The sequence below is a fragment of the Falco biarmicus genome, chromosome 1 (genome assembly GCF_023638135.1).
Source record: "Falco biarmicus isolate bFalBia1 chromosome 1, bFalBia1.pri, whole genome shotgun sequence".
Lineage (NCBI taxonomy): Eukaryota > Metazoa > Chordata > Aves > Falconiformes > Falconidae > Falco > Falco biarmicus.
The window spans coordinates 1,764,107-1,790,697 of NC_079288.1; the positions used below are offsets into that span (position 1 = coordinate 1,764,107).

The window sequence follows — 26,591 nt, forward strand, 5'->3', positions numbered from 1 at the left end:
CCCCCCCCCCCCCCCCCGGTCACCTGCGCGCCCCGCGCACGGCTCCTGCCCCGGTGCTCCCGGGGCCATCCCCGCCGCTATCCCGCCCCTCGGCGGTGGGGGGGTCCCTCACACCGGGGGTGGGAGCGGGGCTGTGGGTGAGGATGATGCCGGAGCCCCGGCACCGTGCCGGTGCGGCCCGCCGGAGGTAGGTGCCCTGCTCGGCCCCGGGGGGGCGGCGGGGGGAACGGGGTCGGGGGGCGGCCCACGGTGGGTTGCGGGACCCCGCGCGGGGCGCCCCGCCGGGCACTTGTTCCTGCCGCCTCCCGGTCCCGTTAGTCGGCGCGGCCCCCGTGGGGGGGGTGGGTGGGGGGCAGCTGTGGGTGCACCCCGGGGGGCCCGGTACGGCGGGGCTGGGCGAGCTGCGGGTGCCCCCGGTGCCGGTACCCCCCAGCACCATCCGCCTTTGTCCCGCCGGATCCCCCGCCCCGGGGGCGAGGGGCTCCCACCCGGGGATGCTCCGCAGCCGAGCGCGGGGGGAGGGCGAGCGCGGTCCCGGCTGGCAGAGGGAGGAGGGGGGTTCCTCAGCTCTCTTAAGAAAAAAACGTGTGTGGCGTGTTTTTCTTCGTGATTTTTTTTTTTTTTTTTTTCTGGGAGGTGGGGGGACACTACATGACTTTTTCCATCCCTTCCTGTGGGAAAACCTCGTTAGAAAGGTCCCCGAGGGCTCCGTGTGCCTGGGCAGGTGCCTGGGTGAGGTATAACCCTGGTGAGCCTGCAGCCCCTTCCCCAGCTCTGCTGGGGGTCTGGGGGGTCTCCCCAGCCTTTGGTGCTGCCTGGCATGAGTCCGGGAGCGAGAAACACTTGATCGGGGTTGGTGATGCAAGGTATCTGTGATGCACAAGAGCACTTTTGTGTGAATTCTGGAAAAATATGAATGACTCCCTTATTTTGCTCGCTACAACAAAAAGACCACACCAGTCTAGACCTGCAACCAATAACACACACAAAAATTAGTGCTGTCTGCTCCAAGGGACCCAGCGTGTCGAGGAGAACACCAGCCCTTCCAGTGTGTGAGCCTGCTGATCCGTACGGAAGGCGAGGGATGCTTGTTTGGGGAAAGGATGTTTGAGGTTACTTTGATATAAACAAGAGAAGCTTTTATTGCCCAGACATTGTTAGTGTTGCTCTTTGCTGGCTTGAAATGCATTTCCTCTGAAGGGTTTTGAGACTGGAGGAATTGCTCAGCTCTCTTGCTAATTGAGACATCTTTTTATAATCACAGTCACAGCTGGTGGGATGAAAGCTGGGGGGAGAGGGCTGTGTGCAGTGACTCAGGCCTTGGGAAGAAGCTGCATCTCTGTTTGCCTGGCACTGTGAAGGGGAGGTTCCAGCCTGGAGGCTGGAGCAGGGTATGCAAGGACACCTTTCTTCTCTACTGTCAGGCAGGTGATGTTTTCAGGGCATCCACTTTCTCATTTCCCCGTAAAACTAGGGATGGATGTCCTTCCTGCAGCTGTGGTGAGTTTGAGCCCCCTAACAAGGAGACATCATGGGCCAGAAGGGTGTTGCAATATTTTTGTGCTCTCCTGGCTCTTTTTGCAGCAAAGTCTTTGAGAAAGAACTGTTTGAACTTGCTCTTTCTATGAAGCTGCTTGTTTACCAGTTGCTCTCCATGCTCAGGTGTCTCGAACAAAAGGTAGCCTGAGATGTGGCACCCCTCAAGCTTCGTGTGACATGTTGGTGATAACTGTTTCTGGGGTGCTGTTGAGTGGCAGCAGGGTGACTCTCTGCAGCCCTCCTGACAGTGGGGCTGTGAGGGTTTCTGGTGGGGAGAGGGTCCCTAAGTGAAGCATGAAGGTGCTTTGTCAAGTACAACGTATGCGAAGGGAAATACTGTCCTGTCCGCTTCTTGCGCTGGCAGGAGGAGGTGAAGTTGCTCTTACAGCCGGTGTGTTCCCTTCATGGTGTCTCCCAGGCTGCGGGCTGGTAGGGCTGTGCTGCTGGAGTTTGATCTCTGTTTGCATGGCAGAAACCCGCTGCGGAGCGTGGGGAAGGCTGTAGCTGGCAGGGGAGATGCTGGCTGCGGTGGGCCGTGGTCCCTGGCGGGTTTCTCTGCTGGGCTCGGGTGCTGTGCTCTGGCAGGTTGAATTACAGCGGCTGGGGATGTTGGTGCTTCTCCTGCTCAACAGGCTGGGACCAGGCGTGTGTCGCTGCCTAGCTGCCTCTGCTGAGCCCCTAAATTGGTGTCAGCAGAGTCCAGAATGGATCCTTCTGCCTGCAGCGATGGGGGCTGCATGAGCCATGGGGTCAACAGCCCAGGCGGTCTCACCCCCACAGCTCAGGGGACTCTGTCAGGACTTGTTTCACAGACACTGAGCTGCTGCTGCACGAAGGACCCTGGCAGAGCCCTCGGCCACTGCCCTGCCGCAGCTGTGGCCTGGGAAAGGTGCGTTCACCCCTTCTGCGCTGCCAGAGGAGGGATGCCCTATAACAGACCAGGAAAATTGATGGTCATGCTGTTGCTTGCAGTGGACATCATGAACTGTTTGAGGACCAGCTAAAAATAATATATTACTATAAACTATGTATTAGGGAGGTTGCTAAACCAGACTGAGGTGCCGTCTCATCTACACTTGACTGCCTGGGGGGGCTCAGTGGATTACAGGCTGTGGAGCAGACAGGGCTTCGGGGATGTTGCGACTCGTGACTCCCGACTCCCTCCGAAGCAAAAGCTTCTGTCTGCAGCAAAGCCCAGCTGTGAAATCTGGAAGCCCTGGACTCTGACCCAGCTTTTCTGAGCGCTGGGGTTTGCTGTGCATGCCTCTTGTGCTTGCTTTTAAATATATTTGATGTAGTAGCATCACTTCTCCTTGGTGATGGGTGTTTTTTTTTAGTAGCAGCTGGCTCAGGTCTAGACTGCTTGTGCTCAAGCTCTTCTGTCAGGGATTCTGTATAAGAAATGATCGGAGTGCCTTAAATTTTAGGAGATCAAAAGTTTTGGGTCACACCCGCTCCCCCCTCCCTCTGGCTCGCTGAGCCCCAGACAATGGGGGGATAATGCCAGGAGCACAATGCAGCCTGCTGGGGGGCTTTTTGTTTGTTTGAACTTTGAACAGAAAAGCAAAGCAACAAAAGAGAGGGCAAGAAAAGCACAGTGTTTTGCCAGTTACCACGGCCAGCCAGAAAGTTATAACCACATTACAAAGGGCGGCCTTGTTCAGAGTGGCTTATTTCATCAGGAAGATGTATTTAAAATAAAAATGAAGGGGCAAATGCTAGCATAAAGTCCCCCATGTTAGTATAAACACTGCATGAAAACACTTTTATTACCTTCTATAACTCCCTAATAAATACTGTTCCTTTTTGATGAAAGCTCTTAGCACAGGATTAGGGTTTACAGTGCATTGCCTTATTAGTCCCTGGGGACAGAGCCCATGTTCAGTGTGGCTTCAGGTCCTGCTCTGCAGCCTGATTTCAGTGCTTCAAAGCTTCCCCCTTTTCTTATTTTTGGGTTTTTCCCCCCCTGTGGCAGCATCTGAATTGCAGGCAGTGCTTTCCAGGACTGACACACGAGAGGAAAACCAGAATGCGTGTGGTTAAGGAGGTTGTTCTTGCTTCTAGTTCATCTGTAAGTGTGTTTTCTCCCAAACAGAGCTGATGAGGTGTGAAGGACCTTGGTCCCAGGGTTGTGCTGCACCCGTGCCCTAAGAAGGTAACATTTTTTTTCTTCAGTTGGCTGATTCTTTCTGCCAGGCCACAGATGTTTTCTGAGGGCTAAACCCTAAGCCTTTAAATAAATGTGTTTGATCCCTTGGTGGTTGTGTAGCTTTCCTGCAAAAAGAGCCCAGAATGGGTTTCATACTGGAAGCAAATGTTATCTAGCCAGGCTCTTAAAGCTTATTCCTCTGGGGTTTTATTCTTGCCTTTTCTCCCTGAGGGGGCACCAGAGCTGTCATCTATCTGGTGCAGCTGCAGCAAAACCTTCCGTGGTCTTGCAAAGGACAAAACTTGACAGCAATGGCTCTAAGTAAAGCTCAGCCTAAGACAACCTTGAACCTCTCAAGCAACATGACTTGGCCACGAGGGCCAGGGTGTTTTTGCATGGTACTGCACAGGATCTTTAGGCTGGCTTTGAAGTGCTGCCGTGGACTGCTTACACGTGTCCTGTGCTGGGTCAGGTGGAGGCAGGGTGCTTCTGGACCTCGGTGTCACATCTTCTCCAGTCTGGGATGGATGGGGGCTTTACTGCTGTTGCTGGAGTTTGCTTCTGCTCTTACCACTGGTGGTCCTTTAAAATGCACTTTTCAGGCCAGTGTCTTTCAGGAGTGGCTTCTGAAATTTGGGAGTTTTTTCCAAAGCTGGTATGAGAAAACACACTTTCAGTGCATGGGCTCACACTGGCAGGCAGAGCATTGTTTTGGGTCTTGTAGGCTGGATGGTCGTGGTGTTTCTGTGAGGTGGCATTCTCCTCTGCTTGTCTCTGCTCTCTGCAGATAAACTCAGGGCTGGCCCATGGCCAGGTGGGCTCTGTCACTGCTGGAGGGACGGGAGCCTCCTGCCAGCGTCTGGGACCTAGGGTGCCAGTGACACCAAGAGGCAGCCTGACTTGTTCTGTAGCTGGATGGCCAAACACCTATCTCTGATGCAATGAGCTTGGAAGTAAACTCTAGGAATTAAAGCTGACAGGAGCTTCTCTATGTTTCCAAGACTCTGGAGAGCAGGTCCCCTTGCCTGCTGGGGAGGGTTTTGTGTGCAAGTTGTAGCAGCTTGCTTCGTGGGCAGCTGGAGCTCTGCTATGGACCAAATTTTGCACATGTGGTTCCAGCATCACCTCAGCAAGTTGAAAATGAGGAGGCAATGAGGGAGCCTGGTGGACTGAGGTCCTGGTGAGATGCTTGCGTACCTCTGGGGTGACAATATGATGAGCAGGGCTCAGTTTGGGTGTGTGGGGAAAAAAATGGTATATGGGCTGTGGTTGGTGTTGTGTGAGATACCAGAAACACTGCAATGCAGCCCTTGGGGGTACCAGAGTGTCCTGCTAGGCTGTGCTTTGGGGGGGACTCTGTCACCAGTGGGCATGAGCAGAGCAACAGCTGATACCAGTCACTCTGGAAGCAATTGGGATCTGTGATGGTGCTAAGCTGGAGCTGAAGCTCACCAGCCGAACTGCTGTGGCTTTAGCTCTGCAAGACTGAGTGTGTCTGCAGAGAACTCATCATCGCAGTCAGGGAGGAAGCGCTGCTGGCCTGCAGCTGGATGGCAGGTGTCTGTCCATGTGAGCGGTGGGCAGGCTGTGTTGGCCATGGAAGTGCTGTCCCCTCTTGCCAGGGATATGGTGCAGGCTTGCATCTCTGGGGGCATGGGGTTCACACAGTTGCTCCTGTATCACTGGCAGGACAGTGGCATCCTGGCCCACCAGCGGGCATTTGAGTCAAACATTGTTCCTGGGAGATCCCTTTCTCTGCAGCTTGTTGCTCCTGAGGCAGGAGGAGCTGGAAGCAGCAGAGCAGCTGGTTCTGGGGAGGAGAAGGTGGCTTGTGTAGCTGGTACCTGTCTGTGGGAGGGAGGCAGACATCTGCTCACAGGGTCCGGGCAGCTCCCTCAGCAAAGGGGGAACTGGATGGTGACAGTCGTCCTACCTCTTACGTTTGTCCAAATGGTATATGTCAAATCCTCCCAGCCGAGGACTCGGGAGGGGGCAGGGGGCCTTCCCAGCCCAGCAGACTGGATGGGAAATAATGATCCCCTTTTTATAGCTTCTTCAATTGTTCCTGAAAATCCTTTTTAAAAGGAGGAAAGTTCCTTCCTTCCTTTCAGCTCCCGGTATCTTTAAGAATTCGCTCTATTGTAAGCCCAGGACAGAGACCCTTCTATGAGGGCTGCATAGGCGCTCTTCGGAGGCCCCCTCCCCGTGCCCCCTCCCACCCCATCCCAACAAGCCCCCATTCTCCTCTGAAGAGGGTCCCTCTGTCTAACGCCAAGTAACTCTTAAGGGTAGCATTTATCCCCAGGCACTCAGCTCACAAAGAGTGCTGGAGTGTCAAATAAACTCACTCCAGCCTGCAAAGAGAAGAGGAAGAAAATACAAAACCCCCTTTATTTCCACCCCTGCAGGGAAACAAATACGGACTTTGTGCTGGAGAGCAGCAGCGCCCTAACGAAGCTGGGTAGTGTGCGTACTAATGTATCTCTAATAAAATTGTGTGTGCATGCACACGTGATGGTGTGTGTGCAGACCTGGCAGACGAGCAGTAAATCAAAATCCCTCCGAAAAAATGCTGGCCATCCTGTGTGCCCACTGCTTTCTAGGCAGAGCTGGTCATCGCTAGCTCTGGGCAGCATGCTGGTGATCTCCGTGGGTTGCTTTTGAAGAGGGGTGTGGGGAGGAAGATGCTGGTGCTGTCCTGGGTGCTCTGCTGAGGTTGTCAGCAGAGGTAAGGGGCCTGTGGGAGGTCTGTGCTTGGCCACATCTTCAGCAGACCCTTGTAGCTCTGACCAGACCTTTGGAAGGGCTCAGCGCAGCTGAGCGCTGCTGCAGGTGCTCATTTCATCAAGAAACTGTTGCAGGAGGAGAATTCAGCTCTTTGCCCTGCTGTGGGCACTGCACGCCCTTGCAGCTGTATGCTACTGGTGGTGTGAACTGCTGCCTTTTTGTGAGCCTTGTGGCTGGATTTGTGCTGAGTGGAGGAGACGTGCTGCCCTGGGAAGAAATCGTTGTCTCTTTTCTGTGGATGGATTTAAACTGTCATCCTCTGTGTCAGAAACCAGCGTGACCAGTGCTGACCAAACAACTGGGACGGTAACATCCAAGCAAGGGATTGGCTGGTGCTGCCTGCTCCCTGGGGACATGTCCACCAGCATGGCCGGGCACCTCTGCTCTGCAGTAGTAAGAAAAATCCTGCTTTATGTTTCTTCATCTTGGCACGGTCTTGGCTGCTTAATGCTGAATTTGGGAATATCTTGCAGCTGTGCTACATGGGATGTGCTCAGATGCCCTCAGATACTCCTGCAGCTGCTGGCAGACCTGGAGAACAAGATGCAACTCTTGACTGTGCTGTAGTGGCCGAGGGTCACTGCTGCTCCCTTGTCCTGACGCTTGTTTCTCTACAGGTTTTGGTAGCTTGTCATTACTGAAAGGGGCAGATGCTGCCAGCCACAATAGCTGTTGGACTGTCTTCATACCTAGAAGCGAGGAAACAAGAGTCAGACCATGTGCAAGCTTGGGACTTCTCCCGCTCCACCAAGCAAATGATCCTGAGCCAAGAGGATTTGTTTCTGGATGTTTTCTCTCAGCTGGGATCTCTGAAGTCATAAGCTCTTGTGGACTGGTGTGGGTTTTGGATGCTCCCTTCTGTCTGTAGCTGGGAATGTCATGGCCAGAAGGCTGTGGACATCTGCTTCTCTCAATCTGGTGGATTATTTCTTTGGTATTATTCAGCTAGTGCTGTGGTTTTTACTGATCTGGTGGAACTGGCTTCGTTCAGCGAGATCTCCCAATTGACAGATGTGGAACAGCAGCAGTTACAGCCCAGTGCTACAGTTCCTGTTCTGGGCTATTTAGAGCATCATGGCTCTGGAGGAGGAAGGAGTCCATACGCACATATAGGACAAATCCTGCTGGCCTTAGGTGAGTCAAGAATATGTACTCCTCCCCCCTCTTTTTTTTTTTTTAAAAAAAAAGCCTTCCTGTGGGACTGGCTACTTAGAAAACTATATTTTCCCTCACTTGTAGGGAAAATGCAAAATCCAGTGACCTGCTGCACTAGGGGCAGTAGGAGAGTAGACAGGCTTGTGTCTGACAGCTGAACGGCTTTCCCCTCTGTTTTAACCAAAGTGCTAACTTCTTAGTGTTATTTGAGCCTGAAATCTCTAATAAGAGTTTTCTTCCTGGAGTTACCTTGCTGAGTAATGGACAAAGGAGTTAAAGCGAGGCAGTCCCCAAGCAGTTTTTCCTTCTTTCCCAGCAAGAGGGATCCCCCCTGGCTTCCCCCACTTGGAACGTGTCGAAGCGAGCAGTGGTGGCTGTGCAGGGGAGCCTGCTGCTTGTTGGGCTTACTGGGACAATGTGGGGCTTGTCCTGGGGGTACCGCGGGGCTCCTGGGGGCCTGGGTGGATGCAGGGGGTGTGAGCTGAAAGGCTCCCTTTGAGGGGAGGGCAGCGTCAACCTCCTTGCAATGGAATATCCACTTTCCTGGGGATTCTAGCAGGGGGACTGCTAGGAAATGTTGCCAGGGCTTTGTATTTTGAGGGGACTTGCAGCAGCATTGATATCTCAGGGGTGTGATGCTGGGAGATGTGCCCAAGGGGCTTCGCAGGAGCAGCTGTGGATGTGTGAGGGTACGTGGCCTGGGAGAATGGGGGATTTCTGCTTCGGTGGAGGAATAGCTGGTGGTTCCTGTGCTGGGGGAGATGGAGTTGCCCTCACCAGCCTTTTGTGCTGTCTCTTGTCTGGAGGTAAATAAATGCAGTGGTCCTGTCTTTGTTTTCATCTGGACTGGCCTGCTAGTGACACCTGACTTCTGTGGTCCCTGTGTGTTTTGGTGAGGACATCCTCCTTTGGTCCCAGTTCCCTGTGCAGGCTTGCAGCGGCTGCGGCCCTTTGCTCTGAACTGGAGTGGGTCCAGCTCGGTGTTGGGGCATGGAGCAGAGGTGGCTCTTCCACTTGGGAAGCTGCTGTGGTTCACCCTGCTTAGACTGCTTTCTCATGTGTGGGGCTACTTTTGTCGTGAACTTTCCTCTGGAGAACAAGGCTGAGATGTGATGAATAAAGGGATAACTGCTGCTGGGAGAGACTTGGGTTTATTAAAGTACACTTCTGGTTTTGGGTAGAGCTCATCTGTTCTTGTTTGCTGGTGATCAATCAGTCCAAGAAGTTTGATGCAGGCTGGCAGGGATGGTGAGGTCTATGCTGGTGTCCAGTATGGCTGTGGACATGTTCTGCAGCAGCTGAGCAGTGGGCTGTGCCAGTATGGTTAAAGAGAAATGGAGAAGAACTGTAAGCTGCTGTTACTCACTTTCACTGAGTGCAGATCCAGGAGGATGAGGTGCGTGGCCTCCCTGGAGAGACAGCTCTGCCAGCTGGGTGCTCTTCAGGATGGAGGAGATGGCAAATGCAAACCTGAGGAACTGAGTGGCTGAAGCTCACTTGACTTCTGTTCTGCACTGCAAACTTCCAGCTATTTGAACAGAGTTGGATGCTTTTAATTTCCTTCCCTTGTCAGTGTCTGACTGGTGCTGTTACATCTCGGCCTTTTCTCAGCCCCTTGGGACTGTGGTTTTTCCTTGATGAGCATCTGAATGTACCAAGTACATGACTCCATCCCTCTGTAGCATGAGTCTCTTGGGTTTCTGTCCTGTCCGGGCCTCTGAAACCCAGGCTGGAGGAGGGGTGAGACTGCACGTGCCCTCGCTGGTAGCACAGCAGGTTCTTGAGTGCCGAGCTCCTTAGCTGAGGGGCTAAGGCAAGGCAGAGGCTTTCCACCCTGGACTAGCATAGCGCAGCTCAGGCCTGCTTGGCTCTGCACTGGCTTCTGCGCTAAGGGGCCAGGCTGGTACTTGGAGTTTGGTTTTTATTTCTTGCATCTTCAGCTTTTTTGGAGAGATGTCCTGTGAACGGATGCCTTTGCTGTCTGCTTGGCTGCTCTCAGGTGCAGTAAGTGATGCACTGAGCCTGCTTGCGCTAGGGACCTTGCTGGGAGCCTGGGTCCCTGGTGCAGATGCCAGCCCTCCTGTGAAGCTGCTGGGGCGGCTGGGGCAGCCCCTTCTGGCACTGCCCTTCTTTCCAGGGATCCGGCAGGAAGCATAAACCGCAGTCTGCTGCGGAGATCCCTGCCTCTGCCAGCAGGCAGCAATAGCTTGTTAACATGAGCTTAAGTGGCAATCCCTCGTCACGCACTCTGGCCTGTCAGAGGCGCTTTGTCACCTTTAACTGCTCAGTGGCATCCCCGGACTGGCCTCTCCACCTCCCCCTGCCCCCCCCCGCGCCGTGCCCGGTACCCTCTGCCTGAGGGGTGCTGCTGGGTGCCTGGTGGTGTTTGCTCCCGGAACTCCCATGCAAATAGGCAAAAAGCTTTCGGGTCTGATGCACCCCGCTCTCCCTGCTCGCATCTCCCCCGCGGGCTGTTCCCCCCCTCGCGGGGCCGAGCCCCCTCTCCCGGGGCTGCGGGGGGGGAGGCGGGGCGGGGCGGCGCTCCTGGGTGCGCGCTGCCCCCTGCCGGCAGCGGCGGGCAGGGACCGGGCAGCAGCGGCAGTGCCGCGCGCAGCCGCCAGGGGGCGGGCGAGGGTAGGCGGCGCTGCCTGCCCGGGCGTTCGGGTGCGGGGGGGGGGGGGGGGGGGGGGGGGGCGCGCGTCTTTGGCGGCCTGGGAAACGCCAAATTTCCCCCCTCACACCCCTTTTCTCTGGGTAAACTCCCCCAAATTCTACCTCGGACCCCAGCTCTGCGTGAGCCTCTGCCGGGGCCAGGGAGGGAAGGAACCCACCAGCTGCCATGCGGCTCCTCGGGCTGAGAGGGGGGTGTCGAAGGCGAGGTGGTGATTGCTGGTGGGGGGGTTTATCTGAGGGGTTTTAGGCTGGAAGTCCATTTTTGAGGATTTTGGGTGGTAGGAGAGAAGATGGCTGTGGAGAGCATGGTGTGCTTGCAAACCACTGAAGTGGTCAATGCAAAGGAGTGGCAGAACAGATACATTTCTTCTTACCCAGTGAATTTTTAAGATGGATCTCTAATAAAAAAATAAATGAGGCTGAGAGGCGGTATGAACAGCATGCTCTTTGTTCTGATGTTACTGGTGCTTTGACAGATGGGACAAATCCTCCCTGTGCTCCTTTCCTCTTTATCTCCTCACAGCCTTGAGCACCCTGTGGGGGCTCGGTTCGGGTACCAAGTGGGTGCTTCTTTCCAGAAAGTCGGCAAGTACAGGGCTGTCCCTGCTGCTGCTGGCGTCAGGTGGCAAACGGTACTAGTTCTGTGACAGCAGCCTGGGCAGCCTCTGTGCGGTGCCTGGGAGCTGGGAGAACATCCCAGGAGCCCCCCAGCCCTCTCCCTTCTGCTGCTCAGCCCCTCCTGTGCGTATCTGCAGGAGCTCTGGGGGCCCTTCCCCTGGGTGCGCCCAAGGAGCCTGCGGCCAGGCTGCTCCTCACAGGGAAGCGAATCCCACCTGTAGGTACGTGCTGAGGGCCTGAAGCTCCAGAAGGAGCCAGACTTCTTGAGATAGTTCTCAGTACAAGTAGGAGTCAAACTGGAAGATGGGATGTTATTAGGGGAGGAAAAAAATCAGTATAAACATCCTGCTGCGGTGCCTGTGCTCATCCCTGCTGCAAATGCCACAGGCTGCCCTTGTTCTTCTCTGAGCTGAAAAAAAGGGGGGGGGGGGAGGTGTGGGGCAGGTCATGGGGGGGCACAGCCTCGCGGGGAGCGGAGGTTGAGTGGGGTAGGGCTGCTCCATCCCCAGCCGTCTGAATTGGGGTATAGTGGGAGGAAAAAAAAAAAGATTGTTGTCTGTTGTGGGTGAAGTGGCGGGGGTGACGGGCGCTGGCCCGGGGGGGGCCGGCAGGGCTGCCCGGGCCGCGGCCGCTGGATGGCAGCGATGCTCCGCGCACCGCCCACCGGAGCTGCCACCGGGGGCGGGGGGGTGCCAGTGGGTGCCGCCGCTGTGCGAAGCCCTTGTCCCTCCCGGACCCCCCCTCTTCCCCAGCCCGTGCGCTCCCGGTGCATCCCTGCGGAGGCTGGGTGCAAGGGTGCAGCTGGCAAAGCCGTGCTTGGCCTCAGGTTTGCCTTTGGATGCGGCTGCAGGGAGAGATGGAAAGTGGTTTTGTTGAGGGCAGGGGAGCGGAAGGTCCTGCTGGATGAGCAGCATCCCGCGCTGGCTGGAGCGGAGGTTATGGCACAGCAGCTCCCAGGGTGGGCTTGGCAGGTGGCTGACCCGCTGCTGAGGGCGTTTGTTGGTGCTTTGAGACCTGAATTAAATCCCCTATGAGGGCATCCTCTGTGACGGTGGGTACCCAATAGGCCACTCCAGGGCTGCCTGAGCCCTGTTTCTGCCAGCTGTTCCAAACATCCTGGGGTGCTCAGGGAGGATATACCCACAGGCAAGTGCACTGATACCGGGATGCCATAAGCAGTGAGGGATGAGGCTGGGGAGGGAGCAGATCTGGGTTGGAAAACATGACATCTCTGGATCTGGTTTTAGCCAAAAGCACTTGACACGTAGGAAAGATGCTAAGCTGTATCTAAAAAGCTGCTGATCCATGAGCGTGACCTGGAAATGTGGGTGCTGAGGGCAGGGCTGGTCCTGAGGACTCCTCGCATGGTAACTCCGGACCATACCTGGGGCATTGCTTTGGGAAATGGGGCTGGTGTGCGCAGGGGCAGGAGGACACTGGGAGAGCAAGAGGCTGATGCTTGGGGTGATGGTTGCCTGAGGGGTGTGATGCGGAGGCATCTGCTGTCCCTGCCTGTTTCCAGTGTGCTCTGAGCAGGCCACCTACACAGCATTCCTGGAGCTGCATGGCTGGTGCAGGGACGATCAATGTGCAGCCTTTCTCCAAGGAAAAAGTATTGAAAACCACCTGCTCTGCCTCTCCCTTTCTCATCATCCTTCCCTTCCCTCCTCTGACTCCCGCAGGAAAGGGGGGCTTGGGAGCGCTGTCTGGCTCTGGCTCCGCTTCCATATCCTTCTGTCTGGAAGCGGGTGAATTATTGCTGGATAAACCAGCGTGTTTGGCTGCCTTGAAAAGCACTTCCAGAGCAGTGACAGACTACTTGGTCGGCACCATTCACGTTGAAAGGTTTCACTGTCCAGGCTGCCTCCTTGATGGCTGCAGCCAACTGTAAATTCCACCAGCCTACCAGCCCCAGAACTGGGTTTCCATGGTGAATGCATTTTGGTTTTGCACCTAAAAGCTTGGAGCTTTGGGGAAGTTCTTTGCCATGAGTGTCACTGTTTGCCTGTTGGGCTGTCGTGCTGCTCCGGAGGAGGTCCTCTGGCTTTCCCTGGCTGGCTGCTCCCTTCTGGGGGAGAGCTGCCTGCCCAGCAGAGATGCTTCAAAGGCCTCTGACAGCTGATGCCTTGGGGACAGGCTCACAAGCTTTGTCCTTATGCTGCTGTGGGCTCCAGCACACACCTCTGCCCCTGGGGTGCTGTGTGAGGCGGAGGTATGGGTCTGTCCTGGGAACTGACTTTTTTTTTTCTCATGCTGGGACCTGTCCCTGTGCAATGCAGCAGGCAGATGTATTGACTCCTTCTATGCATGCCTTGTGCCTTCCACTTGCTGTTACAAACCGCAATAAACCTGGCTTAACTTGCCAAGGTGCTAGCTCAAGCCCTCCTGACACGACTTGCATGAAAACCAAATGAAATGTTTATATAGGGACTTTGCATGGAATGAGCTGCAAGTGGCACCTTCAAATAAATGTGTGTGTGCCCACCCCACCGCGCTGCACCGCTCTCCCGACCCCCTCCCAGCCTTGCACATGTCAGCTGTGAGGCAAAGGGCTTGTTTCAAAACTTTATCTAGGCTTCCCATGCATTGCCTCGCATGCCTTTCTGACATGAAGGAGGTTTTGAGTTTATGGATTTGCCCTTCCTCGGGGGTGCATCTGCCCAGCTGCTCTGCAAGGACATCTCCTGCGCCCCAGGAGCTGTGCTGCACCCTTGTCCTCTGGAATGCTCTTTTCATTGATATTTTCTGAGAACAAAAATGCTTGCTTTGTTTCCCCTGCCCCTTTCTTTCCCCACGCAGAAGGGGAGGGAGAAAATGACTAAAATATTTTCTTGTAACAAAAGGCTGAGGGTGAATCTAGATCAGCCATTCTGATCCATTTAAGGCAAAATCTCCAGGGTTTTCAGCGAAGAAATTAAAACACTGGAGCTTTCTCTTTTCTTCAGAAGAACAAACAGGAGCGGTTACCACTTCCTCTAGCTCATAAACAAAACCAGCCCGACGTCTCCAGGAGAAACCCTGCCAAGAGACTTTCCTTCCTAATTGTTTGATATTTTTTCAGTTCTGATTAGTATTCGGGAGTGCCTGGCACACAAGCGGGAAGTTTCAGGAACAGGCTGTAGATCTTGCTTCAAGCAGATCCTACCCCCTCTTTCCATCCCGTGCCCTCCTCGGCTGTCCCACTCACCCTCTCCCTCCCTCCCTCCCTTTTCTTTCTGCTTTGTTTTCCTTCATTCTTCCAGGGCTGCTGGTGGTGTCTTCTGGCCACCAAACTCTGGCACTTGCTTTTCTTGTTGAAGCATTGCTGCATTTGCAGGAGCTGCGTCAAGGGCTCTAAAGGCTTTTTCTTGACCTGCTCTTCTGCAGTTCCTTTGCTTTGCTTTCAGGCTTCGCTCTCCGGAAGGAGCTTTGGCTGGACCAGCTGCAGGGGGATTCACCTTTCCTTGGAGGAAAGAGGAGGGCATTTGGACCAAACTTAATAAATGCTATAAAAGAATAAAGGGTGCAACTGTCTCGGTGTCCCGCGGTGTGGGGATGGAGTCTGCTGCAGAGCTGCTCCCACCTGTGCACCATGAAATCTCCTCTGTCGGCCCCAGCGTCCTCTGGACTTTGTCACCAGTAAAAATCCTTTCTGTGGCAGTATGGGAGCCTCCAGCTCGCCTTGGAGGTCCCCAGCATGGAGTCCTGTGTGGCTGCTCGCTCTGTCATGGGACAGTGACTCATTGGAGGCTGTCCCGGGGGAAGCAGGGAAACCAACTTGGGATTATTACTTTTTTTTTTAACCTCTGACATCCTTCCCTAGGCAGCCAGTCTGGGGCTGTACCTGCTGCCAGTGCTCCTGCCCTGAGCTCCTGCCCTGATCCCACTTTTCCGAGTGACTTTACTGTGCAGAGAAGAGCTTTCCTACGTCTGTTTGTGGCTGGGTTTTAATGTCTAACATTGTTCTGAGTTCTGTTCTTGCATCATGTGCTGGAGATTAGGAAATCGGTAGCGATAATAAATATCGCTGAATGAGTGGGTGTGGGCAGGAGGGAGGGAGAAGAGTGATTTAAAGGGCAAGAAAAACTGTGTGTTCCCCACGGGCAGCGCTCTTTTTGCAGGGGTGAGTCAAGCTTTTATGCCCCCTTTTGCAGGAGGCACCTGTGTGATAAAACAGTTCATTTTTGAGTGTGTGGTTGGAAATGCCTCTCAGCAAAATTGGGTTGTGTTGGGATATGGCGTGTGTCCCCCAAGCATCCCACCTCCCCTGCAAGTGGTGGTCCAAAATCCCCTTCCTGCTGGGGGGATGGGAGCTTGGGGATACAGGGTCCCCGTTAGCCATGTGCCGTTGTTCAGTCCCTTCTGGGCCGAGCACCAAAATCCCTTCGTTGGAAACCAGTTTGTTGAGTGTCTAGTGTGTGCTTCCTGCCTCTGGGAACACACAGCTTTGACTCTGTGACTCAGCCTGAATTTCTTCATCGTATAAACAACCATCACGTCTTGGGCTTTTCTCACGCTTTCCCTGCTGTAGTTTCCAAGCAGTTTGTAAACTGCTTGCAGACTCTGGCTGGTAACCCCTCCGGGCAGGCAGGTGAAGCAGCATTTGCTTCTCTTTAATTTTTCAAGAGGGGAAACTGAGGCTCCAAAAGCTGAAGTAACTTACCAGAAATCACGTAGGGAAATGATGGCAAAGCACAGAGCCCTGTGGAGACTGCAAGATTGCACCTTCGGTCTTGCTGTGGCTGAGCTGATGGCTTTGCTCCTTGTGCTTTGCCCCAGGCCGTGTTCAGGACGGAGGGGCAGAGCAGTCGCCCAGCCTTGCTGTTCCTGGTCTTGAGCAAGATGCGCAGGTATCTCTGGATGCACTTCTCCTCTTTCCATGAACACTGTAGCTGCCGGGGCAGGGGATGCCCAGAGGGAAAGGCACTGCTGAAGCGGTGTTTGGGGAGCAGTTCCTCGTGGAGCTCCATGTGCAGCTTGTTGCAAGGTTCTTATCACTGCAGCCAGCGTCTGAGCAGCTCGAAAATGGCATTAGCAATATTCCTCTGGGGCAGGAAGATATTATCCCCTTTTTACAGAAGGGAAGGGCAGCTAATACAGCACAGGATTAGTGCTGGGATTTTTCTAAAGCTTCCTGGTTAAGAAGGCTGTGACTTGCAAGTCACTTCAGTTACTCAAGAGCCCGTGTGTAAAATTTCTGGTTGGAGCAGAACATTGAGCTTGGGTCTGTGATGGCCCAGTAACTCCAAGCTGCTCAGCAGCTGCAAGGTACCACAATGATTGCAAACGCCTTTTTTGGACCACTCCTTCCTCCTTGAGTTTTACCTACCAAGGTTTCCATCCTATTTTTTTTTTTTTTTCATTTCCTGATATTTGCCTCGTGGCTGGGATGGGATGGGAGAGGCTTGGCAGGAGCAGGGGGAGATGCCATGGGGTGGGGGTGATAAGCAAATCTTTGAAAACAAAGTTCAGGCAAATGTATGACCAAGTGGAGAGTAGAATCCCTTAGCTGGTGATACGGCTCACCTTGGAGCAACCTGTGCAGTGTGTGAAGGCAAAGGGAGGAGCTCTGATGCTCTTTGTGTCTGGGGGAGCTTTGTGTGGCATCCTCCCTCACCCGCACAGGCGGCTGCTGCTGCTTGCTCTGTTGTACCTTTTGCACTCCTGCTTGATTCTTCTTGCTGGAGGCTTTTTGCTGGTGCTGCTCTTGCGTTCCCCTGTGCTTTTTCATGTGAAAATATGACGTCTTGCTTTCAGGACTGTTGTACGCTGTTTATTACAGATGGTTTGTGTTTGCTCTGCCCCATTGACTCACGGTATCAGAGCTGTGTATGCAGCTTTATTATAGAGTAAACCTGAAATCAGTTTTTAGCATGGGCTGTTTTTCCAGCTGGGAGATGGGAATAGCTGGCCGTGGAGCCAGGCACCTTGGGCCTGGGCAGTCTGTGTGGTGATCGCTTCCCTTTGGTCCCGAGAAATGCATTGCCTTGCGGGCACCGAGGATGGGAATGGTCCAGCTTGTCATTTCTGAGGTGGGGAGGGCTTGGCTTTCTCTTCTTTGGTTGTCTTTTGGGACTGGATGAGAGGAAACAGCTGTTGCTGGCAGCAGTGAAGTTGGTATCTGGCAAATAACTCCAGTTTATACAGTTAAAATCCCCAAGGGCAGGGGCAGAGTAGCCTGCAGGCAGGAGGGCAAGAGACCAACTCAGCTGAGCAGCCCTGTTGCCTGTCCCTGCTGGGGCATCTCCTGCTCCAACATTCGGGTAAAGTTGTCTGCCCAAGAGCTGTGTTTTGTTTTGATGGTTTTTGGCATCCCTTCCAGCACTTGGAAGAAGGACGATGAGATGTCGGTACAGGTAGAGCGAGTTCTGTGCTGACCTCCCCTTCTTGGCCAGGATTTAGCCGGATGCTCGTAAAAACTTCTTTCTCCAGCTCCTGAAACTTGTTCCAAGAGGCTCTGGCTGGTTTTGGGAGGCATGAAGATTTGCAAGACAACGGGGCACAGCGTTTAGTGTGTGCTAGCTGGGGGGTGGCTGCCCGCCCTCCAGGTGAAGCCCTGGCTGCACTGCCCAGCTGCAGCCCTGCCCGGCCGCTCGCTCAGCACCATCCTTGCCTGCCGCAGGGAGCTGGGCCGCATGCTGCTTCCCTGGCGCCCCGAGTGAGGGCAGAGGCGGCTGTTTTGGTAATGAATCTAAAAGCGACTCATTCTTAAAATGTGTTGAGGCCTGCCGAGAGCATCCTTGCTGGGATGAGGTGGAGAGAGGCTGTATAGGTCTCCACACCATCCCAAGGTGAGGCCAGAACCAGCTGCTGGGAAGGAGCTGGGTGACCTCAAATGTGCTTTTCACAGGGTGGTGATGCTGGGAAGCTGAAGGTCAGGAGTGTGGGCATCTGAAACAAGATTTCACCAGGAAATCCCCTTAGAGCAGGACACTGCTGTCGGTTCTTCCCTCGGCCATGGTCCATCTTCAGCCCTGAGTGGGAGCTACATGACAAACATCTGACTACTGGCATTGCTTGTTTTTTGTTGTGTGTTTTTTTTTTTTTTTTTTTTTTTAAACTCCCCCTGATTACCTGTACTCTGACCTCAAAACAGCACGTGGTTTTTGAGCCCTGCTGGGCGAGGACAACACCAGCAAGGCCGATGGGTTTCTGTGTGCTTCAGGGTTTCTTGCCCAAGTGCCTCTGGTTCTCTACAGACCTGGTGGGCTCCCCTGCCGGGGAGAGTCCTCGGTCATAAAGAGCGGTGCTAACGGAGGATTAACGGTTAATCAGTTGTTCATGGAGGGTTATAAACAACCTGTCGGGCTCTTTAACACCTTTTGCTGATGTGCTCGTTGCCCTTCATAACACATTCCTGTCTGTCTGATGCAGCCTTGTAACCTCGATTAATCACCTGTTAGCTCCTGCTGCTGAATGTGGCTTGGATGGTGCTCAGCAGCCTGTGGACCTCACCTGCTGTGCCAGGATTTCCCAACTGCTCGGGGGACCCAGCGAGGGCTGGTGGGGAGCCCCATAGAGCACGCGAAGAGCAGGGAGGCTCCGCAGCGCTTGTGCTTCGTGCTGTGCCCTCCCCATGCTCTGCTCTTCCCCAGGAGCTGGGGATGGAGACGTTGCTGGGAGAGGTTTTAGGGTGTCAACGACCACCTCAGAGGGCAGGTCCAAGGGAAGGTCTTCTGGGTTGACCCCACTGAGGCAGGATCCAGCGCTGAAGGTTTCTGTATCCGTCATGTTGATGTAGCAATGGACCCTGTTTCCCCCCCGGGTCAGCTCCCACCTCCCAGGAGATGAGTCCCGGCCCTGTGCAGCAGCTCCCTGCCTGGTGGAGGAGAAATGTCCAGCTCTCCTGTGCTGGTTTTGGTGCTCTCCTTCTGGCGTTTGGGGTACAGCATGCACCCTTCCTCCGGGATGCTGGGGAGCTCGCCTGGTTAAGCAAACACTGCTGGGATATTACCTGTCTGTTAACCTGTCAGCGCTGTTTTGCAGCTCCATTTAATCTCTGGTTGTGGAATTTCCCCTGCAGTTTCTGCCTCCCCCTTGCTGCCCCCTTCCCACGATCAGGGTAATTAAATATTGTCTGAGTCCCGTCACTTAATGGCCCGGTTGTTTGCCAAGGGGAGATAACCGAATGTTTGCTTGCTGTAGACCAAGGACATGGGCAGCTCGTGCCCAGACAGGGCAAGTCACCAGGCCATGGGGTGACGCTTGCGTGTGACATGTGGCTGCAGTGGCAGAGCTCTTCCCACGGGGCACAGCAGCACCTGCAGCCAGTGCTGGGAAGGGACGTGTCTGGAGCAGCCTCTGCCCTTTGGATGCGTTTCTACTCTGCTCTGATTAGTTAAATACCAGTGTTGCTGTGTCTTCAGAAACTCTGGTCAAAGGAAAGGTCTACCCATGAAAGGAGGTTCCACTTCTTACATTTTTTAATATTCCCACTTCTTAGGTATTTTTTTTCCTTGCTTGTTCTAAGTTGCTGTTTGAATATTTTTTTTTTAATTTTTTTGCTGAAGCTTGAGGCTGTTGGTAGATGCTCACCCAAGTCTAGGACAGGAGAGCTGGCCAAGTGCTGGTGTCCCCACTGTCCCCCTGTCCGCACGGGGCTGTGAGTGGAGATGACAGTTGGCTCTGGATGGAGGAAGCAGAGACCAAACGTTCATCATGGGCAAAGTCAAAGGGTCCTGGGCTTTGCTGCACGTCCTAGAGCTGTGTGCCCGGGTTGGAGCAGGTCAGCTGGCAGGTGCTGTGTCTGTTCCCTTGCCGAGGCTAGTCCCTTCCAGCCGTACCTCTGCCGCGCGGTGAAGGTTGGTGGTTTCTCCACCCACGTGAAATGGTCTCACGGCCAGTGTATGGGCTGGGCTCTCCCTGCCTGCCCAGTGCCCTGCGGGGAGCGTGCGCTGGAGGCATGGGCCAGGTCCTTCCTTCGTGAGATGGTGATGGGGCTCTCACAGCCCAGCACACCCTTGCCAGAGCCATCCTTAATCCTTGGGATGGGGCAGGGCATGTGGCATGTGTGCCAGAAGAGCCCAGCTTGCCTTTCTCTGCCGAATGGATGGGTGCTAGTGAGGAAAAAAATTTCCAAGGACCCTGTCAGCCTGAAAGCCTGTCCTGTTTTGTTTTTGGTTTTTTGTTTTGTTTTGTGTGGTTTCTTTTTTTTTTTTTTTTTTTTTTAACTGTTGTGCTCAAGTCTTTGCCAGGCTTTAAGCTAAACACGGGGCCTGGGGGTGAAAGCAAGCTCCCATCTGGAGCACGCCCAGGGAGACCAGCAGTGATGTCTATACCTGTCACCTGCCAGCCACACAAAACACGGGCTCTGGTTTATTGTTTGCTGTGCTGTGGGGTGATAACTCACCTTTGGGGAAGGCAGAGGTGTGGTGGCACGGCTGTGCTGCCCACGCATCGCCCCTTCCCCCCGCCCAGAGGTGGCTGCCTCGCAGCACTGGTTCAGGTGCCTGTGGCTCAGTTTCAAGCATCTCGGTGCTGGAAAGCTTCGTGCTTGGACAGCATAAAGAGGTTTATAGACCTGCTACTACTTCTAAGCGAACAGGCAAGTCAGGTTTTACATCCCAGGAGCTCTGAACTCAGTCCACACAGTCTGCCCGGGAGGTGGAGTTTCCCTTGCAGAGGGCTTTGGGATCCTCTGGAATGATGAGCCATATGTCAGTGATGGATTTAATACTTAAGGCTGTCTGTGAAAGCCAACTTTCTTAAGCCAGAAACAAAGTCCTCTAGTGGAAAGCTCAGAAGGAAGAAAACTCCCAAATTATGATTTCTGGATAGTCTTTAATTTTAGGGATTAGGAGTCAAATTTCTGAATTTCTCCAAGGTTACCGTGAGCACAGTTATAAATTAAAAGTGCTGCAGAACTGAATGCTGTTGCCAGAGCTCTCTAAGTCTGGATGCCGCTTGGCTGCAGATGTCCTTGCTTCACCTTTCCGCAGTCGAGGGGAAAAAAACGTTTACACTTGGCTAGAGAAAAGAGTGTAAATAGTAAAATACTGAGCTGGTGCCCTGTGAAACCCATCACGTAGCCGGGCCCCCCAGCCTGGCCCCGCTCCGCTCGCTGGGGCTGGGCTCCGAGCGAGGAGCTGGGCTGGCCCCAGAGCCCTGGCTGTGCTGGGACCTTCCAGCGCAGACCTGGCTCTTGGCTGGTGCCTGACCTGGTCCGGCACTTGGGACGGATCTGGATGCTGGGTTTGCTGGGGGAGGTTTCTCCAGCAGCGCTGGTGCTGCAGGCTGAAGGCAGCGCTGTGTGGCCTCGTTTTCCTCCACTGCTAGCGAGACCACCCATCTCTTCCCATCTTCTTAATTTTTTTTTTTCAATTAAAGCCTGTTTCTATGCCATGTTACCAAGGCCTGGGCTGTGATGCCACAGCTGTGCTTATGGGGCTTTCTTTGCTGCCTCTGACAGCAGGTTTTCACTCTGGTTTCGAAAGGAGCCTTGCAGCAGATTGAGCGAAGCATGGACCCCATGCTCCTCTAGCCCTACTGCAGCTGCAAGGGATTTGGAAGTTACCAGCCCTCATCCTTCCAGAAGATGCTAAGCTTGTGATTACATGTATTGTGTTTTGGAGCCTGGATAGTGGGGCTTTGCTCTCACAGCTCTGTTCCTGGCAGGATTAGTGCCCTGAGGAAGCGGGAAAGACAGCTCCATGGGTGCTGGGGGACGAAAACCCAGCTCAGTTCAAGCATTGGAACCAGCTGCCCGGAGAGGTGGTGGAATCACCATCCCTGCAAGTGTTTAAAAAATGCATAGATGCGGTGCTTAGGGATGTGGCTTAGTGGTGGGCTTGGCAGCGCTGGAGTAACAGTTGGACTTGATGGTCTTAGAGGTCTTTTCCAACCAAAATGATTCTATATTCCTGAGTATCTGAAATCCAGGAGCCACCTGGGAGAGGGCCAGCGGCTCCCCCAGCATCCCACCGCTGTGGGCAGGAGCTCCACCAGCCATTCCCCTGTTTTCCCCACCCCCCCTGAGCCATTTGGTACCTGTGAAGGGCTCCGGCATCTCCCCTTGCCCCTACACTTGAAATGAAGTTGCTGACTGCACGGCCTCCCTTTTGTCTTCCCTTCCTGAAGCTTGTGCTACCTCTTGAGCTGGCTCAAAGGCTCTCCTTCGGCGGCGAGGCTCAATAGACACTACAGAGAAATGAGAGGAGGAAATTAAACACAGTGGGTGTTGGGCCAGCACCCTGGAAGCTGCTCCGTGACCGGGCTGCCAAAGACCCCAGCTCAGCTCTGTGGCTCAGAAGTCCCTCGGTGGTGGGGAGGAATGAGAGCACGGGGAGCGACAGGCTTTTGTTTGACCACCAAGAGAGAGCAGAAGTCTTCCCAGGCAGCCAGCCAGGTTGTGCCCTGGGGATATGAGATGCAGCCAGGCCCCGAGCCTGGTCCCCAGCGCTGCTCTGGGGGCTGCTGGCATCGCTGTGCTTGGGGACGGTGGGGGGTGGCCAGCCTGGTCCCAGCTCAGCATCCCAGAAAGCCCTGTCACTTAGGATGAAGTCTTGGTGCCAGCACACTTGGGGCGATGGGAGCCAGCACAGGTACTGCAGCCCCTGGTGCTCGGGAAACTTCATACTAAAAATACTTTGGTGTTGGCTTTGTGCGGTGCTTCGTTCTCTTTCTGGTTTTTGCAGAGGCTTTGGGAGTGCTGCTGGGCAGGTGTTGCTGCTCGGGGGTGTCCTGCCCCATACGCTCTGTGCACCCTGTGCTGCTCCAAGCCAAGCAGCGAGCACTGCAGCCGTGGCAATTTCTGGAATTTCATGCTTATTAAAGGTTTGGAGATAATTGGGTTTTTTTTCTTAAAATCAGAGATTTTGGTGTTGAGTCAGTACACTGTAGTCTCATTAGTCTCATTTTTCTTTTTTATTAAGTAACTTTGTAGCTCTTTGCTTTGTAAAGTTAAGTCTGAAAACACAACCCTGAAGTCTCAAAAGCCAGAAAGCAAATGAAAAGGATGTAAACAAAATTTTCTGTATGTTCAAGTGTTAGGATTCTTTTTTCCTTTTTTTTTTTTTTTTAAAAAAAACCCCATCTTGTGATTTTCACCACTGAGCTTGAGGAGTGGTACAATTACCTTACACTGGTGATATGCTCTAGTGCCTGGGGAAGCCTGATGTTGGGTTATCCTGGAGATACCTAATTAAGCTTAATTTAAAAAAGAGCTGCTTTTACTGAAGTTGGCAGCACATTAACTTCCTTTTCATATACCACAAGTATGTTTGGAAGGGCTTTTGGATGTTGCTTCTATGGCTGAGTGGTGTCATCGTGCTAAAGAAGCAAAACCCCAGCCTTGCTCAGGCTGCTGTTGCTGCAGCGGCTGGGCATCACGGTACCCCCATTGCTGGGGGGTGCCTGGGCTCTGCCCTCTGCGTTCCCACCCCCTGGCAGGCAGTGTGGCTGCGTCTCAGCAGGTGACCGCTTTGGTTGCTTTAATGCACCAGCTTGCATGCTGGACGAACATGGAGCAGAGGTGCCACGTGCTTTGGGATGAGGTGACAACCGGACATCGGCGGTGGCCGTGACCTCTTCACCATCCCAAGCGGGAGCCGCCGGAGCCCGGGTGCTTGCTTGCTGGCATGGGCAGTGCTGAGGGAGGCTGTCAGGTCGCTCCAGTCTAATTATGGCCGGGCCTTTCTCCCCACATCTCTCAAGATTTTTTTTTTTTTTTTTAAGTGGTAGATTCTGTCCGGGGCTGTTTTAGAGGATTAATATCCCCAAGTGCGTGCTGCTCTGCCGCGGTACAGGAAGGCAGCGTGCGAGGCTGGCTCACCTGTAACGGCTCGTTACTGGGGATTTTGGGTTTGCTCTCGGCCACGTGAGCAGGCTGGCTGGCACTGTATGATTAAATTAGTTTCTAGGAGAACAAATCCCGGATTAGCGTAGCCATTTGCCATGCTGAAAGTGGAGCCCTGCTAATTAGGTTTATGTAACGGGCTCGCATGGCGTCCTGTAATCGGTGAGGGGCACGGGGGGAGAGCTGGGGCGGCTGTGCTGGTTAATTGGGAAGCACGCTGGGGTCCCTGGGGACCACTGGAACTGCTGAAGTCTGGGCTGAACTTCTGCAAATTAAAAAAAAAAAAAGGCATTGCAAAGCATTGCTTCCAGCAGTACCAAGAAATGCGTGCTGTGCAATGGAGCTACCGTTGTTCTCTGCTTGTTGCTGGGACTGGAGATATCTCCGACCTCTTGTCTCGTGTCACAGGCACCTTTTCCTCCGGACCGTGGCAGCGCAGAGGCTGCAGCTGCTCCCTGGCCGTGCTGCCCTGCTCAGCGTTGCTGGGCAGCCTCTGCCTGTCTCGCAGGACTAGGTGCCTGTGCACCTGGAAGGTGAAGCATCATCAGGAGGTGGTTATCCCACCAGTGTTGCCTCCTTTTGCGGGGTTAATTGAAGTGGCTGTGGCACTGTGTCAACATGCGGCATTGCTCGTGGGTGCGTGCAACAGCCGAGCATCGGTGGACCCCTCGTACTGCAGACTGCGGTTCAACTCCTGCCCAAAAGCGAGGTGTGGGCTTTGCCAGGGCCCCAGATGCGGGCAGATTCCTGTGGGAGATGCTTTGTTTCCCGGGTCTGTTGGCGCAGTTACAATTTCCCGGCTGGGTAGGCAACGCGCAGCATCTGGATGGCCCAGCCAGCCCGCTCCCTCCTGCTGAACAAACTCCAGTAAAAATTGCCCAGCGAACCTCAGTAAAAAATTAATGGAGTAGTCAAAGGCTAATCCGTCCCAGGGAAATGTAGATTAAATCCCTGCAGCAAGGGGAGACTTTTCTTCCAGCTGTGATGGAATTGTGAATTTTCCCTTTGGCTCCCTGGCCACCGTTCCCCCTCCTCTGCTGGCGATGAGGGAGAGTGGCACAAAGGAACGTCGTTGGCATCGCAGTGACAGGGGAAAGGAGCTGGCTCTGTGACAGCTTGGTGGGCTGTATAGCAAGAGGCAGAGCTGCCACTCCTGCACATAGGTGGGATGGAGACGGGGATCAGCTGGGGCTGAGGACTGCTCACTGGGGCATGTTTCTGGGGTGCCAGGGCGGGGAGAAAAGCCTTTGTGCAGCTGGTGGGTTTTGCTAGGTGTAATGGGAGGGTGGAGGTGGGGATGCAGCGAGGCACGTCCCGCGTGTCCTGCATGCCAAGGCTGTGGCAGTGCGATGCAGCGGGCAGGGTCTGTGAGCATCAGTGCATTGCAGAGCTGCAGCACACCCCCCTCGGGAGCCATGCTGTCCCCACCCAGCACCCTGCGAGCCCCTGGGAATGGGGTGCAGGGCCTTGGTGTGACCCTCGGGGATTTAAATTGGGGCAGGTCCTAGTAATAGGAGGTCCGGTGGGAATGCTACAGCTGCCCTCTAGGAAGACACCCCCCCCACCCCCCCCTCGATGGATGCTTACATGGCGATGAATGCTGCCGGTTTGCAGGGCATGCTCCTGGAGCCTGGGCTTTCCGCGCTCCCTGGCAGAGGAATGTTCACCTGGGAGGGGGGGGGTAATGGGGCAGCACCTGAACACCCCTGCTGTGGGTTGTACCCTGCGTGAGCAGGAGCCGGAACGGTGGCTGTGGGTGATGTCCCTGTTCACGGTGTGCAGGGGCCGAGGGCGGGAGCAGCAGCCGGGCCAGCAGCGCGCACCTCTCCTGCTGCGGCGCGGAGCATCGGTGCTGGCGGAGGATGCAGGGGCTGGTCTGGATCGGGGTGTCCTCGCGGCGCTGGCTCGGTCAGGCTGGTGCGGCTGGTGCTGTGACGGCAGAGCAGGGATGCAGAGGAGGTCGCTGCTGTCCCGAGCCTTCACCTTTGGGAGCGGTGGTGGCTTGTCCTCCCTCTGCTGGCATTTCAGTCCTTAGGGCCAGCTCTAAGCCCAGCTGATGGCTTCGGGTCGCAGGCAGGGATGTTCAGCTCTAGCTCCCCTTGGCACGTTGCACAGTAGAGACTTGACACCCCGCAGAGACAATCCCCGTGGGCAGGTGATGTCCCGGGAGCGCGCTGCGGCTGTTGCATGTCATATGGGCTTTTCCTGCTCCTCGTGCTCCGTGCACATCCATCCTCTGCTTTATCCCTGTGTGTCCAGCCCACCACCAATAGTGCTGCAGAGCTTTGATCTGCTCCTAGTGATTAAATTCGTATCATCCAGACTGACAGCTTAATATACCTCAGCGAGGCCGTGCTAAATTAGTTGCCAAAGCTGCAGAAATGCTTTCTGACAGCTACAGGCACTTGATATGTGTGGTGGGTTTTTTTTCTTATTTTTCTTAGTGTACGGTAAGGGTTGCTTTTGCTCTATTCGGGGCATCCTTCCTCGAGTTTCATGTAAACTGCTTCACCACTGCTGGAGCTGCTTTCTGTCTGTTGAGTGGAAACAGCTGCCCTGGAGCACAGCTGCGGGCGCAGGGTCTGGTGTCTGTGTGGGAGCGGGCTCGGTGCTCACATGCAGAAATACTGTGTCATCGTATTTTCAAATTTATACGCTATATATATGTCTTAGCTTGTGTTGAATTTTTGTTTTGTGAAAATGATGTGCTGGCTGAACCTGGAGCAATCAGGTGGGTCCAAACTCTCCCTGCGCCCAGAGGTCTCCTTAACATCAATGCTGGGCAGCCAGGCTTGTCCTCGGGCTGGTTGACCATGGCTCAAGCCATGTAATGACTGTGAGTCTGCGTTAGTGGTGTTGCGCTGGGGCCTCTCATTTGGCACTGGCAGCCCTTCAGCT

The 26,591-nt window shown here is 54.4% G+C and overlaps 2 long non-coding RNA genes across 2 annotated transcripts in view; one reads left to right on the top strand and one right to left on the bottom strand.

Annotated features, from left to right (window-relative positions):
• The window catches only part of LOC130159993 (uncharacterized), a 57,064-nt gene continuing 30,473 nt past the window's right edge, over positions 1 to 26,591 (top strand). Inside the window, exon 1 of the long non-coding RNA XR_008825912.1 lies at positions 1 to 187. This is a non-coding gene — a long non-coding RNA (uncharacterized LOC130159993). The remainder of the gene's footprint in view (positions 188 to 26,591) is intronic.
• Positions 20,085 to 25,767, bottom strand: LOC130159995 (uncharacterized). The gene is made up of 3 exons (XR_008825913.1): positions 25,281 to 25,767; positions 21,887 to 22,036; positions 20,085 to 20,866 (listed from the first exon to the last, which is right to left on the bottom strand). It is a non-coding gene; the product is annotated as an uncharacterized LOC130159995 (long non-coding RNA).